Source organism: Cervus canadensis, chromosome 24 (assembly GCF_019320065.1).
Source record: "Cervus canadensis isolate Bull #8, Minnesota chromosome 24, ASM1932006v1, whole genome shotgun sequence".
NCBI lineage: Eukaryota > Metazoa > Chordata > Mammalia > Artiodactyla > Cervidae > Cervus > Cervus canadensis.
Genome location: NC_057409.1, coordinates 22,076,251 through 22,091,511, shown reverse-complemented (window position 1 = coordinate 22,091,511; position 15,261 = coordinate 22,076,251). Strand labels below are relative to the sequence as shown.

Here is a 15,261-nt window from a genome sequence, read left to right as displayed (position 1 = left end):
GTGGAAGGGAAATCTAACCCTTCCCAGACTCTTACAGGAGGAACCAGTTAACATATTTACTCTATTTTTCTCCATCAAGGAAAGCCTAATTTAATCATTTGCTGAATCATAACCGGATATGTCACTAACCTCAAGTACTGTCATTTTTTTCAGTTTTTCTTGGCAATCCTTTCTTTATTTAACAGTTCTTCGTAGTGAAAGATGTTATTAGCTATATGTCATCCTTTCATCATAATTTTAGCCAATTTCCTCTTGTTCTTACATCAGCAAACCTATCCTTTTCCTCTTTATAACAACCCTGTTGCCAATTTTAGTTTTTCAGTTTTACCTCATTGTCTTCTGAGCCCAGCCTTCTCCCTGATCATTCACTGACTTTTAAATAAATATATGTGAATAAAAGATGACCAAAAACCTTTTAAAACACCGAGTTAATAGTGCAAAAAGAAGCATCTTACAGTGGTTCATAATGGCTGAATTTATGGTTTTCACTGATGGCAAATATTCCCCAAACACCATCTATGCACTTGGCACAGTACTGACCGTGGACTGGTAATGGGGATTCCACTAGCTGGTTTTTAAGATTCCTTTCGATTCTAAAATTACATGAATCTGGGAATTAAACAGCAACAGCACACTCATAAGGACACCTGTCCTCTAGCATTAGTGGGAAACTATGAGGAGTCATAAACTTATTGCAATATGAGAGATAAGACCTCTGATTGTCTTTGTAACCGAGAAGGGACAGGCAAGGAGATCTCTTGTGAGAATCATACAGCAAAGAGAGCACTGGCCCTGTCTCAGCAGGAACAGACGGTGGGAGGGAATGGCCCAGAGATGGGTACAGAAGGGTAGGTGCAGAGCTCCGGCTGTGGGCACCTGGTTCAAGATGAACAGGGAAGGCAGGCAGAAGGGCTAGGAGTCCTCAGCTGCTCTGGATTTCTCTGGCCCCGAACTTTCTCATACCATAGCTTTATTTGTTCAAGGAAATGCCACACACAAATGGGGGCTGAGGGCAAACAGTGCATGAGGCTAGGACAAAGATAGGAGGGGGAGAGTGGCGGCAGCAGGACAGGAGAAAAGAAGAGATAAAAACACAAGCGCCATGAGACAGATGGACGTGGATAACAGCCACAGGGAATCCAGCGGATGTGTGCTGACTCTGGATGGAGAAGAGGAATGTGAATAAAACTGAATATGTAGCTAATATGCAATTTTTTTAACTTGCTAATTTCCGAGCCAATTGTGCAAACCACATGTTTCTGGAAATAAGAGGAAATCTGAGCCCTGATATGTTCTTTGGCTAGAAAGTTCCATCTTCATTCTGGATAAAAATGCCAGGAATTCAGGCAAGGAGCAAAAGACCCACAGCATCCCAATTCATCATTCTTTCCCATCCTCTCTCATTTTCTTTCTTCCCTTTCTCAACACTTTGCTGTGGTTCTCAAATGGTACAAAATGGAAAACAAAAAGGTAAAACTCATCCCTTTTTGGCAGTTCCTTTCAATGGTGTTTTTTTTTTTTTCCTGGTGCATAGTTTTACCTAATTGTCCTTGAATATTTGAATTGAAATACTATTTTTATTTGAATAGTATGGTATGGTACTGAATGGTATCAGTTCAGTTCAGTCACTCAGTCGTGTCCGACTCTGTGATCCCATGGACTGCAGCGTGACAGGCTTCCCTGTCCATCACCAACTCCCAGAGCTTGCTCAAACTCATGTCCATTGAGTCCCTGATGACATCCAACCATCTCATCCTCTGTCATCTCCTTCTCCTCCTGCCTTCAATCCTTCCCTTAATGGTATATTCTAAAGATTTTCTACTTTTGCTTTTCAAATTTTATGACACTTTAAATAAGTAGAATAAAGTCTCATACCCTAATTTATCAACCTGGTCTCTTAGTTCATTAATATGGTTAATAAATGTTTTTGAAACAATACTCTGTACCTAGGAATTTTCTTTGGTAATGCAAATATATCAGTGAAAAGGACAAAAATTCATGATCTCTTAAAACATAAGCCCTTGTGAAAAGCTGGTCAATAGACACAAAAATAAGTAAACTGTATTAACACACCAGGAATGGTAAGTGTAGTGTGAAAAAGAAAGCAGATGAAGGAGGATGGTAGAGCTGGGAGAAGGAGGACAATTTAAATAGACTAGGGTGAGTCTTACAAAGAAGGTGACATTTGAGCAAGGCTTATAGAAGGGCTTCCCTGGTGGCTCAGATGATAAAGAATCAGCTGCAATGTAGGAGACCTGGATTTGATCCCTGGGTCAGGAAGATCCCCTGGAAAAAGGAATGGCTACTCACTCCAGTATTCTTGCTTGGAGAATTCCATGGATAGAGGAGGCTGGCGGGTTATAGTTCATGGGGTCACAAAGAGTCAGACAGGACTAAGCAACTAACTCAAACACTATAAATGGGAATGAGTGAGTCATTCTTAAGTCTATTTCAAATTTTGTGCCATTGCAGAAAAAAATGTTTCAGAGTATTTCTTCACACATTTATTCCTCTCATTTTCCCCAAGTCTGATCCATTTTGGATTATTTTCTTAAGATAGAGTGTTAGATCCTTGATTAAAAAACCTGCCAAACTAATATATACTCTTTATAAGAATATAAAAGAGGATATAGAACTGAACCAAGAACTACAGGGCTTCATTCTTGTGTTGGAACTAGTATTGACTTCCAACAAGATTTTCGTAACTCATTTTATTTATTATGATCTCTGACCTAGCAACTGAACATTCAGGACATTAGACTGGATTAGAAATTTCTGTCTCATAATATGTATCTTCTGCTTCATTGACTACAGTACAGCCTTTGACTGTGTGGATCACAACAAACTGGAAAATTCTTCAAGAGATGGGAATACCAGACCACTTTACCTGCCTCCTGAGAAATCTGTACGCAGGTCAAGAAGTAACAGAACCAGTCATGGAATAACAGACTGGTTCCAAACTGGGAAAGGAGGATGTCAAGGCTGTATATTGTCACAATGATTATTTAACTTATATGCAGAATACATCATGTGAAATGCCTGGCTGGATGAAGCACAAGCTGGAATTAAGACTGCCAGGAGAAATATCGATAGCCTCAGATATGCAGATGACACCACCCTTATGGCAGAAAGCAAAGAACTAAAGAGCCTCTTGATGAAAGTGAAAGAGGAGAGTGAAAAAGCTGGCTTCAAACTCAACATTCAAAAAACTAAGATCATGGCATACAGTCCCGTCACTTCATGGCAAATTGATGGGAAACAATGGAAACAGTGACAGATGATTTTTTTTGGGCTCCAAAATCACTGCAGATGGTGACTGCAGTCATTAAATTAAAAGATGCTTGATCCTTGGAAGAAAAGCTATGACTAACCTAGACAGCATGTTAAAAAGCAGAGACATTAATTACTTTGCTGACAAGTTCTGACTAAAAAGCTATGGTTTTTCCAGTAGTCATGTATGGATGTGACAGTTGGACCATAAAGAAGGCTGAGCACTGAAGAATTGATGCTTTTGAACCATGGTGTTGGAGAAGACTCTTGAGAGTCCCTTGGACTTCAAGGAAATCAAACCAGTTCATCCTAAAGGAAATCAGTCCTGAATATTCATTGGAAGGACTGATGCTGAAGCTGCAGCTCCAATACTTTGACCATCTGATATGAAGAGTCGATTCATTAAGAAAGACCCTGATGCTGGGAAAGGTTGAAGGCGGGAGGAGAACGGGATGACAGAGGATGAGATGGTTGGATGGCATCACCAACTCAACGGACATGAGTTTCAGCTCATGTCTGGGAGGTGGTGATACCGGGAGGTCAACTCCGGGAGGTGGTGATGGACAGGGAGGGCTGGCGTGCTGCAAGTCCATGGAGTTGCAAAGTCGGACACGACTGAGCGACTGAACTGACTAGCTGATTGACTTTCTTACATAGGCATAGCCTGGTAAAAACCTCTTCTTTTGTTTTACAGTGGAAAGCGTGTCAGATACTGTACCACTAAGTGCTTTACATACAATCTTAAGAAGCACTACATGAGATTTTGTCAGTCCCATCTTACAGACCACAGAGGCAAGGAGAGGCTCAGGCTTCTGCCCAAGATTCCACACATGACAGAAATAGGATTTCAAAGTGGATTTGTCTGACTTAAGAAGTCTATTTAAGTCATTTATGAATTGTTTGATAACTGCATTTTTTTTTTTTTTTTAAATCACATCTGGGAGATCAAGCCAAATGTTTCCTATGGTGTTTCTGTCTCTGTCTTGAAGTCAGACAGACCTGGTTTTGAATTTTGGTATTAATTGGGAGATCTCTCTCTCTTTTTTTTTTTTTGAAATTTTTAATCCAAGATGGTGAATTATCTTTTTTTTTTATTTGTATTAGTTGGAGGCTAATTACTTTACAATATTGTAGTGGTTTTTGTCATACATTGACATGAATCAGCCATGGATTTACATGTATTCCCCATCCCGATCCCCCCTCCCACTCAATTAAGTGATTTAGTTTCTCTAATTTTTTAATCTGTCTAAATAATACCACCTTCTTTAGGTTCAGTTACTTTAAAATACCCAACTGAGGGTAAATAATCAATAAATACTTGATTAAAAAATCAGTTTTGTCAGCGAGTTTGACTCAATCTATAAATCACTTTCACAGTAGTGGAGAATAATGACTTGTTTTTCTTGATTTATTCAAGTATAGTTTTAGAGAGCTATCTAAGCTCTGATAATCACAGTGTTCCGTTTTTATCAAACTCCTGAATTTATTTGTTAGGTTTCTTATATCCGGTAGTGGGTAGATAAAGATTTAGGTTGAATTAGGTTCAATTAGATGACCCTCAGGAATCTTTCAAAATCAGTGATTTCTCTGAGTCTGAGGAAGCCAGTGGATTTTACAAACATATAAATGTTTCTCCTACATAGTTAGGCATTTTAGAAATGTTACACATAGAAAATTATTCTCTATTCTTTGTTCCAGCCCACATACTCACTCTAAGAAGATCATTAAGAACTATTATAATTATGACAACAACTCCTCTTTGTCCAAAAATGAAACTGAAATGACCTGTTGAAATTCAAAGCCACAGACTATATCTCTGCTTGTTACAATGAGGCAATGGTCCTATTTTCTCCTTAAAAATTATTAACACCTAGCCCACAATACTGGTTTCAAAATACCCACTTCTTTTCCCCTTGAAAATGGGGGGGCTGCCACAGTCAGCTTCAAAGATGAAGGCTGGATGTCCAACAAAAGTTTGTTGAGCTGGTTAATTGTTCCAAAGACCAATGCCCTGGTTCACATTTTATTCATTTATTACATTTGCTTGTTTAGCCTTTATCTTGCCATCTCTGCCTATTATTTTTTTAGACACACAAAAATTTGAGTAGGGTCAACTTGGTCAAAGGCTCTTAAACCATTAGGATAGTATTTCCTAAACTGTGTTGTGTCCATGGGGGGGTTACTAATTAAAATGCAGGTTCCTGGGCCCTATAGGGGATTCATTGACTCAGAATCTCTAGAGGGGGCCTTGAAATCCATCAGTCCACTGGAGTGACAATATGACTATGTCCTTAACATGTTGTCTGCCTAGGAACTGAAAGCATTAGGGTCACAGCTTCATGCAGGGAATTCTAGTAACTGAGATGATGCTCCAGGGTTATTCAAGTAGGCATGGCCTTTTATAAGAGCAGGGAGCATACCAGCTCCAGCATGGTGCCTTTACTGATAGGAGACATTCAATACATATTTTTAATGAATGAATCTTCCATGTTCTTTTTTCCTTTAGAAACAACTAAATAGGACACCTTAAAAGTTCTGACTATCTAAATACTTTAGAAAAGATTGGACAACTATAAAGGGTATCCTAAAGCACTATAAACAAAACATTTCATTTTTCTCCCTTTTCTTTCCCTTTTTAGAAAATTATCCGTTGCCATCATCTGTTGGATCATTGAAAAAGCATCAGTTCAGTTCAGTTCAGTTGCTCAGTCGTGTCTGACTCTTTGCGACCCCATGAATCGCAGCACGCCAGGCCTCCCTGTCCATCACAAACTACTGGAGTTTACTCAAACTCATGCCCATTGAGTCGGTGATGCCATCCAGCCATCTCATCCTCTGTCATCCCCTTCTCCTCCTGCCTCCAATCCCTCCCAGCATCAAGGTCTTTTCCAACGAGTCAACTCTTCGCATGAGGTGGCCAAAGTATTGGATTTTCAGCTTCAGCATCAGTCCTTCCAATGAACACCCAGGACTTATCTCCTTCAGGATGGACTGGTTGGATCTCCTTGCAGTCCAAGGGACTCTCAAGAGTCTTCTCCAACACCACAGTTCAAAAGCATGGGAGTTCCAGAAAAACATCTACTTCTGCTTTATTGACTACGCCAAAACCTTTGACTGTGTGGATCACAACAAACTATGGAAACTTCTTAAAGAGATGGGAATATCAGACTAACTGACCAGCCTCCTGAGAAAACTGTATGCAGGTCAAGAAGCAACAGTTAGAACTGGACATGGAACAACAGACTGGTTCCAAATCGGGAAAGGAGTACGTCAAGGCTGAATATTGTCACCCTGCCTATTTAACTTATATGCAGAGTTCATCATGCTAAATGCCAGGTTAGATGAAGCACAAGCTGGAAACAAGATTGCTGGGAGAAATTTCAGTAACCTCAGATATGCAGATGATACCACCCTTATGGCAGAAAATGAAGAACTAAAGAGCCTCTTGATGAAAGTGAAAGAGGAGAGTGAAAAAGTTGGCTTAAAACTCAACATTCAGAAGACTAAGACCATGGCATTCAGTCCCATCACTTCGTGGCTATGAAATTAAAAGATGCTTACTCCTTGGAAGAAAATGTATGACCAACCTAGACAGCATATTAAAAAGCAGAGACATTACTTTGCCAACAAAGGTCTGTCTAGTCAAAGCTATGGTTTTTCCAGTAGTCACGTATGGATGTGAGAGTTGGACTATAAAGAAAGCTGATTGCCAAAGAACTGTGGTGTTGGAGAACACTCTTGAGAGTCCCTTGGACTGCAAGGAGATCCAAACAGTCAATCCTAAAGGAAATCAGTCCTGAATATTCATTGGAAGGACTGATGCTGAAGCTGAAACTCTGATACTTTGCCACCTGATGCAATGAACTGACTCATTGGAAAAGACCCTTATGCTGGGAATGATTGAAGGCTGGAGGAGAAGGGGATGACAGAGGATGAGATGGCTGGATGGCATCACCGATTCAGTGGACATGAGTTTGAGTAAGCTCTGGGAATTGGTGATGGACAGGGAAGCCTGCCATGCTGCAGTCCATGGGGTCGCAAAGAGTCAGACATGACTGAGCGACTGAACTGAACTGAACTTAGAAAATCATCAGAATCAATTCAAATCATGTTACCTACCTCAAACAGCAATTTGAGTTTGGCAATGTAATCTGTCCAGCTCTTAAAAAGGCTGATTATTAGATTCTGACTACAGAGTAATAAGCAGGCAATAGATGGCTTTTTAGATTCAAAATTATTTTTCTTCCTGGCTAGAGAGGCTTACTTAATTACATGACTACTGCCTTGCCAGGATGGTTTATGAGACCACAAAAGGTGTTCTCTTTGGCCCTTACTTATCACTGGGATGAATCTGTATGTGTAAAATGATGGTGGTAATTTTCATATTAATGCCATTCTTTATAACATTTAGAATTATGTTGATCATAATTATGATGATTTTGTAAATGTTAAAAAATGCAGCATCATGAAGTTAAGTGAATTCAGGTGAATTTTATATTGAAAGAGTGGCTGGATAATTTATTGTCCACATTGAGGCACTTCAAAATGAAAAGAAATGCTATTGGCCAGGCCAACAGATAGAACATGAAACTTCTTGCAAATCAGGATATTGGTCACCCAATAAATACATCAGTATTTTAGAAAAAAGGAAAATGCATTCTTTTAAAATTTAACTGAATCACATTACATATTCCTTTAAAATTAAATCATTAATTTCTGCACTATAAAAATAAGGTGAACTGCTAATGATCTTTTAAAACTTATACTACACTCTAGAGAGAGAAATGGAAATGAGTATGGAGAAAATAAATGTGACTATAGCTCTGACTCAGTTTCAGAAGTCATGATGGAATCTTATTTAACAGGTTTTTGAGTCTGGTTTTTTAAAAATATTATTTGATATTAGATAATGTTGCTATGTATATAAATATGCCTATAGAGTGTGAAACAGAATGTCATAGCAAAGGCCAACCATAAGTGAAAATAATTTTTGAACTGTTTTGTTTGAATTATAGAGTAGCCTAAATTGCTATCTTGGTTGATTCTAAACTGAAAGTGAATCAAGGTACTGGCTTGTCTTTTCAAAATGTGCTACATTAAGGCAACTGAACATACTTTAAAATTAGACTTTCATAAGTCATACTTGTGCCTAATCTGGGGGAATACACTTTAATTTTCTAACTAGCGATCCCAAGTATTTTGTCAGGACATAACAAATGGATGGTACTAAAAACAACAACAACAACAAACAAACAAGAGAAACCTTTGATAAAATTATGATTTAATCATCCTTTTCATGTAATTCAAAACTTATATTGTAATTCAATGCAATTGAAATTTTAGGTTCAAACTTATGAGCAATCTTTTTTTTTTTTTTATATTCCAGGGTCTCTGACTTATATTTCTGTCTTTATTCACTTACCACCAAACATAGGATGACTCTTATTGTGAAGAAGAGGAAGTCAATTTAGAATTGGAACCATTTTGCATACTTGGTGGAGAAGAAAATGGCAACCCACTCCAGTTTTCTTGCCTGGAGAATTCCATGGAAGAGCCTGGTGGGCTACAGTCCATGGGGTCACAAAGAGTCGGACATGACTAATGACTAACACTTGCATATTTGGAAAAAAGACTACTATTTTAGGGAATTGAACAAATAGGAAATAACGTTTCTTCAGGGTGGTAAATGTAAAACACAAAAAGTTTTGATGTCATTGTTTTCAAATAGCATTTTCCATATACATTCTATACTAATGCCACTAAAGAGTAGATTAATTTGAATTTACCCTAATCAACATTTGTATGTTTATCTCTGTGTGTGTGTGTATGTGTGTACATTCAGTCTGACTCTTTGCAACACCATGGATTATAGCCTGCCAGGCTCCTCTGTCCATGGGATTTTCCAGGCAAGAATACTGGAGAGGGTTGCCATTTCCTTCTCCAGGGGATCTTCCTGACCCAGGGATTGAACCCTCATCTCCTTCATTGGCAGGCAGATTCTTTATCACTGAGCTTTACTATCATGCATTTAGTGTAAAATAAAAAAGAAAAAATTGGATGATCCATTTAATCCTGACCATGACAGAAAAAAATCATTATATAAACTAGGTCTATATACAGGTTAACAAATTTTGATATCATTTTCCATTAAATTCTTAAAGTTGCAAAATAAATATGGCTGTACTTATAAAAATACTTATAAAAGTACATACAATATAAAATTCCCTTAACCTCCAGCAAGACCTTCACTAATGAATTAAGAGCCTCTTCAAAACAGAAACAAAAATCTTTTTATTTGCACTACTTTTATTAAGAAAATATTGTGAATTATTTGCAATTTGGAGAGGTTATTTTTATAGTTGTGTTTCCCCCAATGTGTTCAGTTGCTAAGCCGTGTCTTACTCTTTGCGACTCCATGAATTGCAGCATGCTAAGCTTTCCTGTCCCAGAGTTTGCTCAAATTCATGTCCATTGAGGAGGGGATACTATTGAATCGTCTCTTCTGTCACCCCGTTCTCCTCCTGTTCTCAATCTTTCCCAGCATCAGGGTCTTTTCCAATGAGTCGGCTCTCGGCATCAGGTGGCCAAAGTACTGGAGCTTCAGCTTCAGCATCAGTCCTTCTAGTGAATATTCAGGGTCGATTTTCTTTAGGATTGGGGCTTCCCTGGTGGCTCAGAGGTTAAAGCATCTGACTGCAAAGGGGCTGACTGGTTTGATCTTGCTGTCCAATGGACTCCTGCGAGCCCCTTGGTACAAACTGTGCATATACCCCTGATGTCACAGCAGAGGAGCTGGTTCTAGACTGAAGAAAACCATGCTTCTATGCTCTGGTCCAAGGTTAATGAATGCATTAGAACCACTCATTTCCTGCCCAATGTTTCAGATTCAGAAAACAGCTTTCATATTTTTACTTAATTTATTTATACATGCAAAGAAACCCTGGAATTATTTATTGAAAGACTTATTCTTATTTCTGGGTAAGTTTAATTGCACATTATTCTACATATGAGATTCAAACTATTTGTATAAAATACAAAGGCATTTTGGTCAAAAGAATGGTTTCTTTATCAAAAGTACACAATATGCAGTTCAAAATTAAAGATAAAATATATAAAATTATTTTAACCATAAAAGAAATGAAATTGCCTGACAAGATGCATTTCATTTTGTTTAGATATATTTCTTTCAGTTAACAAAATGACACTGCATGAAATACATTTAAAATCAAGGCTAATCTCCCTCTCCCCATAATTTTCTTGAAATGCTAGGACCCATGTTGCTTAAAATCTTCTCTCAACATGATGCAGCTTTTATCCTGACTATTTGTAATTTTCTTGTGAATTAATTGAACACCACTTATCTGAGTCCAGATGGTGGAAGAGGAAGAAGAAGAGAAAGAAATTTCATTTTCAATATTTTGGTACATAATTTAACAGTCTACTGAGCTATTTTTAACTTCAGAATTCAGTGTTGTACCTGAAGAGTTCCAGTACTTTTACTGGGTTTAGTCTCAAGGCACCTCCTAGGTAAAGGGACAAATATGTACCTTCTTTGATAAGATAACACACTTTGCTTCTCTTCAGAGTTCACCCAGCGGCAATGAGGTTGTGATCAAAGTTTATGAAACTGCTCTGTTAAAGAACAACTGGTGACTCTCAATTACCAAATCCAGTGAATTACCCAATCTTGACACGTCATTGGTGTTTTATATCATTGCCTCACTCTCGCTCCTGACAGTTCTTTGATTCTGAGAAATCATTTCTCCTCGTTTTCTTCCTACTTCCTGGTCCACTGGTCCACTTCTTGTGCTGGGCTCTCTTTCCCAGCCTCTTACGTGGGAATGTCACTCAGGGACCTGCTTCATGGCATTCCTGGGCAAGGTCTTCCAGATTCAAAGTTTCCATTGTTATAGCCAGAGCCAGAGCCCAACCCTTCCTACTATATTGAGACCTATGCATGTATCTTGTTGAATCTCTTGCACTGCACATCACCCAGAGATGTCATCTTATTTTCTTCATCCATCTCTGCTTGAGCAATCTGTACTTTCTTCTGGGTACCTTATTTAAATGACTGACACAACTATCAAGCTAATAGCCCAAGCCAGAAATGTGGGCGTCATCGCCAACACAAGTCTCTCTTTTCCATCACCAACTCCTGTGAATTCTATCTCCTTAACAGGTCTTTACTGTTACCACCATTATCTGCCACATGTTAGTACAGATCTTTAACCCAGCTAGGCTATTAAAATAGTCTCTCTGGCGCAAGCTGTACCATGCCCCCAATTCCTGTTGATTTTCTTCCATCAGATTTACATCGGCATTTCTGAGAGACATTTCTCAAGATACCCAGGGGGGAAGCAGAATTTCTCCATGGTCAAAAAAATCTTGGGGATTATTTCATGCCATTATTCTCTTCGAAGGCAGACTCTGTGGATGTTAGCTAGTTAAAGAACTTTGTGGGTGTTTGTGACCATGAACATCTTGCAGTTCCAGCTTTCTGCAGAACACTCCATGCTTATGTGAAATTAGTGTCTGCTCTGATCTTAATCAACTTTTTCCTGGTTTTTATTGTGCATTTTCTATGGAAGCTTAGCAATTTCAATGACATTTATTCTGTCTTCTCTGAATCTAGTTTGTTTTCCCTATTCAATCTTGGGTTCTTTTATCATTTTTTTTTCCCCTGGAAAATTCAATTATTTCTGGTCTAGAAACTCTGTTTAAAAATCTGAACTTTTCCTTGCCTCAGTAACTTAGTACTTTCTGGATGAGGACAGTACATAATTATTGTGTATGTGTGTGTATACATATTCAGATACAGATGTAGATATAGATATTTTGCTTCTATTCTTTTAATGCTTCCACGACTCCTGAATCTATGAGTGTTTTATGTCTTGACCAAAGTGAGACTTGGATTCTTGAATTCATGACTTATGCCTCACTTCATTGTTAGTCTACTCCTGATGCAGGTTGGTTTCTAGAAATCACAGAAGGCTTTGCTGGCAGAGTAACTTGCTACCTTAGTAATTACTATATTTCCTAGCTATTCAGATGAAGTGGTCCCTGGACCCTTGCTTCCTGTTGAGTCACTATATTATTCTCAATTCTCTACTTGCTCATCTTCTTTGTTAAGAGAGACCAAACCAAGAGTTTAGCGTTAACTAATGTTTTGTGTACATTAAAATGAAAACTTTGCTGTAAATGTTTTGCTTGAGAAGTCTGCCTCCTATTTATAGATCCCTTTAATTGCTCCCCTGACCTTCCAGTGGAAGGAAATGGTGCTTGTTTTATCATGGAAGTCTTTTATAATTTTTATGGTTATAGATGTTGATTTTAGGCTATTTATGAGGATCAGATAAAGACATTGCTTCCCAGTTATTTTCCAAGTGTTTTCATACTATTGCTATATTTATTTCTAGAAACATGGCATTGGGATTATTAATATCCTCATTTAAAGATGGAGAAACTGAGGCAGAAAGATGAAATCTTTGTCTAAATGAAGGATATATTCCCTTGTGCACAGTGAAAATAGTCCCATTAAATCAGGATATTAAGAGCATGAATTAAAGGTATTTTTCAAAGGGTGAGAGGTAAAAGTGGGTAAGAGCATGGTGTTAATTCCCACTCTGTGTGAATGTGGGCAAGTTATTGATCATTCAGAACCTGCTTTGTATGCTTTAAAATGAGGTAGCAGTTCTGTAACATAAAATGCTCTCTCTCTACATATATATATATGTATATATACATATATATACCTACATATCTAACCTATATATAGAATGTTGCTGAACTCTGACTTGTGTTAGTTTCACGTAACTGTGAAGTGTTTTAGTGGATGTGAAGTACACCTATACTCTTGTCTGGGGGAATACTTAACCTTACATTTCATGGACACAAAAGAGAATTAATAACAGATAAAACAGTAAAGGAAGAGATCGTCCATTGTATTTAAACTCCCATTAAAAGCACAAAGTCATTCAAGATTTGAGAAAGGAAAGAAGGTCCACTGCCTTTCCTAAGAGGCTCAGAGTTGTCAAAGTAGAGTGTAGAGAGGCAGAAGGCAACATGAGTGTTGAACTTGGGGTGTTTAAATGAGATTCATGCCAGTTTGTTGCTTAGCAATCAGGGCACTTATTGTTGCCACCTAGTGGGGAGCAGCAGGGCAGCTGAGCACAGGGTGGATCCCAAAGGTTGCTTAGTAAAATACAGCATCCACTTAGTAAAATACAGCATAAAATACATCCACGTGTAAGGGGACACGTGTTTCTACAAAATCCTACAAAAACGGCAATGTGAATTCACTTCAGGGCTGGCTTACTCTGGTTGGAAAAATTCAGTCAATGTTTTGCAAAGTATGGTCCAATAACTACAGGTATCAGGGTAACAAAGCTACAGGGGGTTGTTAGGGCGAAGACTGAGGCAAGCGTTCTTTCCAGAGGGCAGCTATAGCAAAGCACATGTGGCAGTCGGCATCGTGGTTAAGAGGCCAGGGGCCGGACAGCATGGGTTGCGATGCTGGACCCGTCTGTTCCCAGCTGTATAATTCTGGACACGTTCCTTAGTTTTTCTATGAAAGTTTCCTCATCATTAGAAGGTGATGATGATGATGAAACGTATGTTTGTAATTATTGCAAGGAAAGGCCTGAGAAGCGTATCTGGCCCAAAGTAACTAGTCAATAACCATCAGCAGCTATTAGCTACTGAGGTCAAGACTTCTTGGCAGCCTATTTCTCTGGGGTTATTTCTCAGTCTTAACCCAGCTCTCTGGGGACCCCTTTCTTTTTATCTACTGTCTCCAGACTCGACTATTCATATTCCTTTATCATCATGTGATGTTTGTCTTCTATCCCAAGGCATAAGTTTTCTCTTTATCTACATCCTTAAAAACAAGTACAACTCTGGGGATCTTCACAGGGTTTTCACTGTTAGTGATCCGGAAAAATTAGCAGGGAATAAAAGAGTTTCTTCCCAGGCTTCATCCACTTTCTTCTACCTTAGATCCACAAGAGTGGGAAAAACATGGTAAGAAGATTCATTCACACTATCAAGACAGATGCTCTGTCCTGAGATTCACAATAGAGAAGTTGAGGGTGATGAAGTCTCTCAAGTGACTACCTAATAATGACTGGAAGCATACTTGGATTTTAACTTTTGGAGTCAATTTTAGGAAATAGACTCAAGTTGTTTCCAATTTTGGCAGTATTTTTAGATATACTCTAACTTTTTCAAAATATTTTTTATTACCAAAATTTGTTTGTAACCACAACAATACACAATATATACATTGGGCATTCCAGTTAATGCACTTAAATGTATATAATTTTTATTGGCTACTTATTATTATAAAATGTAGATGTGCCAAAACATATTCAACCCCACTTATATCGGCTGATATCACAAACTGGTCTGGTACTCATGGGCTTCCCCAGTGGCTCATTGGTAAAGAACCCTCCTGCCAGTGTAGGAGACTCAGGCTCAGTCCCTGGGTTAAGATCCTCTGGAGAAGGAAATGGCAATCCTCTCCAGTATTCTTGCCTGGGAAATCCAATGGACAGAGGAACCTTTCGGTTACAGTCCATGGGGTTGCAAAGAGTCGGACATGACTTAGCAACTGAGCATGCATGCATGCACACTGTACTCAAGCTTATAGTTATACTTTTATGTTCTAGTGTTTGTTTTTCTAATATGTATATTGTATATATATATGCATTTGAGTATCTCTAAATGCCACAGACATGTGAGAATTAGAAGCACTATGTGATAGTGTTTGTCTCCTTATATGCCCACTCTCATTTCTTCATTCAGATATTATATATCATTTTTGTTTTAATTTTTATTTCTATGACTACAAGTGTAGCTTGGCAATTTTATGTTCCTCTGGGCCAACTTAAAACTCCTGCACTTTTTGAACTTCCTGCTCCTTTCTTTGTGCTCCTATTTTCTTGGGTTATTTACCTTTTTCTTATTAATTGATAGAATTTTGTGTATTAGGAA

General features: G+C 38.3%; 1 protein-coding gene across 8 annotated transcripts in view; it reads right to left on the bottom strand.

Annotated features, from left to right (window-relative positions):
- The window catches only part of DOCK10 (dedicator of cytokinesis 10), a 298,093-nt gene that overhangs the window by 133,209 nt on the left and 149,623 nt on the right, over positions 1-15,261 (bottom strand). The window lies entirely within an intron of this gene.